The following is a 5,000-nucleotide window of genomic DNA, read 5'->3' as shown; positions in this document are numbered from 1 at the left end:
GCTAGTTTTTTGTATTTTTTAGTAGAGACGGGGTTTCACTGTGTTAGTCAGGATGGTCTCGATCTCCTGACCTCGTGATCCGCCCGCCTCGGCCTCCCAAAGTGCTGAGATTACAGGCTTGAGCCACCGCACCTGGCCCATATTTAATGATTTGAACTGAACATTTGTTACATGAGAGTTCAGTTACTTTTATTTGTTCTTAATAGCTTTCGAAAAATATATACTTCTCTCTTTTTTTGAGGGGGGTTTTGAAACGGAGTCGTGCTATGTTGCCCAGGCTGGAGTGCAGTGGCACAATCTTGGCTTACTGCAACCTCTGCCTTCCGGGTTCAAGCAGTTCTCCCACCAGAGGCTCCCAAGTAGCTGGGATTACAGGCGTGCACCACCATGCCCAGCTAATTTTTTGTATTGTTTTAGTAGAGATGGGGTTTAACCCTGTTGGCCAGGATGGTCTCGAACTCCTGACCTTGGGTGATCTGCCTGCCTCAGCCTCCCAAAGTGCTGGGATTACAGGCATGAGTCACCGTGCCTGGCCCATTCTCTTTTATTTTTAATATTTGTGTGGTATATATGTGATCATCATTATTGCTTCCCACCCATGAATGTTTATCACTTTTTCATCCAGGAAACATTGTGATTAGTCTTTTACTGAATTTGGTATTTAGTTTTGAAGATGAGAGAAGAACAGAAAAGTTTCTAATAGTGAGCTAAGTTGTTGATTATACTTATTTATTTATTTATTTTGAGACGGTGTCTCTCTGTCGCTTAGGCTAGGGTGCAGTGGTGCGATCTCGACTCACTGCAACCTCCGCCTTGCGGGTTCAAGCAATTCTCCTGGCTCAGCCTCCTGAGTAGCTGGACTACAGGCATGCGCCACCATGCCCAGTTAATTTTTGTGTTTTTAGTAGAGACGGAGTTTCACCATATTTGTCAGGCTGGTCTGGAACTCCTGACCTCGTGATCCGCCTGCCTCAGCCTCCCAAAGTGCTGGGATTACAGGTGTGAGCCACTATGCCAGGCTGATTATGCTTATCTTTATAAAATTAGTTTTACAGGAGGCTGAGGTGGGAGGATCGTCTGAGCCCAAGAGGTCAAGGCTGCAGTGAGCCTGCAGGATCATGGGATCTTGCCACTGCACTCCAGCCTGGGCAACAGAGCAAGACCCTGTCTTAAAAATAATAAAATAAATAAATAAAGCAATAGAAGAAAAAAATTTAGTTTTAATTTAAAAAGTCTACTTGAAGCAGTCTTTGTAGGACATGCTAGTCAAAAGAATAAATTCAGTGTTAGTAATAATTTAAAACCTTTTTTGAGCAATTTATATGTCAAGCAGTTTATGTTTAACAGCATTTTACATATATTTTTCACATTTAATTCTTAGAAAAATCCTGCGACGTAGTACCAGTATCCCTATTTCATAAATGAGCAAACTGAGGTATAGAGGGATCCACTAATTTTCCCAAGGGCATGTATCTTGTAGATGAGGCTGGAATTTGAACTTCACCAGTTTTACCCCAGAGTTGTGAGATTATATTGACTGTCTTACAGTCAGTAACAACATTTGAGGCCAGGCGCGGTGGCTCACGCCTGTAATCCCAGCACTTTGAGAGGCCGAGGCTGGCGGATCACGAGGTCAGGAGATCGAGACCATCCTGGCTAACACGGTAAAACCCCGTCTCTACTAAAAAAATGCAAAAAAAATAGCCGGGCATGGTGGTGGGCGCCTGTAGTCCCAGCTACTTGAGAGGCTGAGGTAGGAGAATAGCGTGAACCTGGCAGGTGGAGTTTGCAGTGAGCCGATATCGCACCACTGCACTCCAGCCTGGGTGACAGAGCGAGACTCCATCTCAAAAAAAAAAAAAAGAACATTTGAAATTGGCATTTATACTTTGGGTCTTAATAAGATTACACCATTGTTCAGATGGTATAAAAAGAATGCTTTGTGTAGGATTCTTTAGCTAAGCAGCTTCCATAAAGTAATGAGACAAATTTTATAAGCCACATACAAAAATTCATAAAGAATATGATTATGACCCTTTTGGGGAAGATTTTGACACTCCAAATTAGCAAATCGTTGCCTGACTTTGGTGAGTGTCTTTAACATTTAGTTGAAGCAGATGGCTGATCAAAACACCTATGTTGGCCTAGCTCAGTGGCTCCCGCCTATAATCCCAGCACTTTGGGAGGCTGAGGTGAGGGATCACTTGAACTCAGGAGTTTGAGATCAGCCTAGGCAGTGTAGCGAAACTCCCTCTCTACAAAAATTAGCCGAGGATGGTGATATGCACCTGTTGTCCCAGCTACTTGGGAGGCAGGCTGAGGTGAGAGGATCACATGAGCCCAGGAGGTCGAGAAACACCTCTGTCCTGGCTGACGATGGGACTCAGAAGTGAAAAGTAGGAGAAGGCTAAGCAGAAGCCACCACCTAAGGAGAATTACTTTAGAAATGAAGGTGCCGTGGGACTCTTGATTTATTTGGCAGGAGTTTTATGGAAGCATGGATGCCATTGTTCCCTATTTCTGCTAGTATGTTTCAGAGACAAAGTAAATTCAAGAAGAGATGAGCAACAGAAGAAATAGTACTAATGTAAGCTATATGAATAGTGGTATTTTGCATAGAGCCCTTATTAATTTACTTCGGTTCTTTCCGCTTTGTCTTTTTTAATCTGCCCCTTTCACCCCATGTATCCATTTTCTCATGATAGTCTATACATTTTGTTGTTCTGCTATCGCATCTTGTATCCTTTCTCTATTTCCCTTCTTCTGAAAAACAAGCCTCTATAAAGGAGGTTTGCTATTGTAAATTGTAGTTTAGAAGTTAACCCTTCCCCTGTAGTTTAGTCTCTTCTAATAAGCTGTAAGCAACATGGGCCAGAACGTATGTGTGAATTCATCTTGAGTGAATGAATAAACAACACTATTATGGCTAAGTAACCTGTACTTGCATATATATATGAAAAATATATGCTTGGCTATATTATAGAATAATGTAGGAATCTATAAAGGAACAAACAATTTTTTACCTTTATACCCAGTTTTTAAAATACCGTGTTCCCTTTTAGAAGGTTGTGGTGGTTGAATGACAACAAAAAGGTAAAGAGTACACACTGTTTAGACCCATTTATGTGAGATTCTGTAAAAGACAAACCTAATCTATGGTAAGAAAAAGCAGATCAGTAGTTGCCTGGGGCTGGAGTGGGCAGAATTAACTACAGCGGACCAAAAGGTAGCTTTACCAAATGATTGAAATGTTCTCTGTCTTGACCATGGTGATTACACAAACATACATACTTTTTAAAAAAGTCATGGAACATTTAAAATGGGTGCACTTCGATACTTCTATAAAGGACATGGGTTATATATATTCTGCCACTGCACTCCAGCCTGGGCAACAGAAGAAATAGTATTAATGTAAGCTATATGAATAGTGATATTTTGCTATTTTGGGAAGCAGAGGTGGGAGGATCACTTGAACCCAGGAGGTAGAGGATGCAGTGAGCAGAGATCGCGCCACTGTCCTGTAGCCCGGGTGACAGTGAGACCCTGTCTCAAAAAAGAAAAAAATTTTTTTTTACCTGTGCTGAACACGTACAGACTTCTTTTTCTTGTTCTTATTCCCTAAATGATGCAGTATAACAGCTATTTATTTATGTAGCACCTATGTTGTATTAGGTAGAAGTAATCTAGAGATGTTTTGAAGTATATAGGAGGATGTGCATAGGTTATATGCAAATACAAAACCATTTTATATTAGGGACTTGAGCATCCGAAAATTTTGTGGGAAGTCCTGCAACCCATCTCCAACTGGATACCAAGGGACAACTGTACTCTGATATATAGTTTCTACAGTTAAGCAGAAAGGTGAAAGCAGAATGTGAGTTTTTGGTCCCTTACAAGTGAGTATTATCTTGTGTTTAACTATGTATCATAAACACTAATTTTGAGTAAAATTCAGATGTGCCCATAATCATACATATACTGTATTCTGTATAGCTAGTTTGAGACATTAGGCATTAAAATGCTTTTATTAGCAATGCAATAGAAGACTTAAATATTTGTTGGTAGAAGACTAATTACATAACTCAAATTATTTGTTTGAGATAAAGTTTTCATTACTGTCATCTAAGTCAATAAAACATGTGTTTAAGTGTGTCCTATGGCAGTGACCGTAAGCCAAACATCGACTTAAGCCAACAAATAGCTATCATTTACAATGGAGTTGTGAATTTGTTAATGTTTTTCTTTTCTCCAATAAGTAGCAACTTGTTGGATTGTCATTCTGAAACACTGAAACAAAGTTTTTACTTGAAAAAAATACGGTAAAATGGAATGAATGATAAATTAATGTTCCCAAATGTCAATATTCAACTTCAACTTCTAAACACCTTGTTAATTGACATTTGTAAGAACTTTAGAAACACTGTAAAAGTTGCATCTGAATAAGTTTTTTTTTTTTTTTTTTTTTTTGAGCCAGAGTCTCACTCTGTTGCCCAGGCTTGAGTGGAGTGGCATGATCTCAGCTCCCTGCAACCTCCGCTCCCTGCAACCTCCGCTTCCCGTGCTCAAGTGATTCTCCTGCTTCAGCCTCCCAAGTAGCTAGGACTACAGGCCTGTGTCACTACACCTGGCTAACTTTTTATATTTTTAGCAGAGGCGAGGTTTCACCATATTGGCCGGACTGGTCTCGATGATCTGCCTGCCTCAGCTTCCCAAAGTACTTGGATTACAGGCGCAAGCCACTGTGCCTGGCCATAAGTTTTAATAAAATTATATTGTGAACTCCAAGACATTTTCTGTATTCTTTTTTGTGTCTGTTACTAAATTATATTCTCTAGAATATTGGGCTAACATAGGGTGAATGGATGGGAAAATAAACACAGATATAATTTTATAATAATAATAATTATTACATATTTTAATATGTAATTATTATTATTATTATTATTTTTTGAGACGGAGTCTCGCTCTGTAGCCCGGGCTGGAGTGCAGTGGCCAGATCT

At 39.9% G+C, this 5,000-nt stretch overlaps 1 protein-coding gene across 1 annotated transcript in view; it reads left to right on the top strand.

Moving 5' to 3' along the window:
- The window catches only part of LOC108514483 (zinc finger protein ZIC 5-like), a gene marked incomplete at its 5' end in the record, with an annotated part of 17,581 nt that extends 13,075 nt beyond the window's left edge, over window positions 1-4,506 (top strand). The window contains one exon of the mRNA XM_017850741.1: window positions 4,475-4,506. The remainder of the gene's footprint in view (window positions 1-4,474) is intronic.
- Window positions 4,507-5,000: the final 494 nt, after the last annotated feature.

The sequence above is a fragment of the Rhinopithecus bieti genome, unplaced genomic scaffold (assembly GCF_001698545.2).
Source record: "Rhinopithecus bieti isolate Rb0 unplaced genomic scaffold, ASM169854v2 scaffold_32081, whole genome shotgun sequence".
Taxonomy (NCBI): Eukaryota; Metazoa; Chordata; class Mammalia; order Primates; family Cercopithecidae; genus Rhinopithecus; species Rhinopithecus bieti.
Note: the sequence above shows the minus strand (reverse complement) of the source record. Positions and strands in the feature narration are given on the sequence as shown.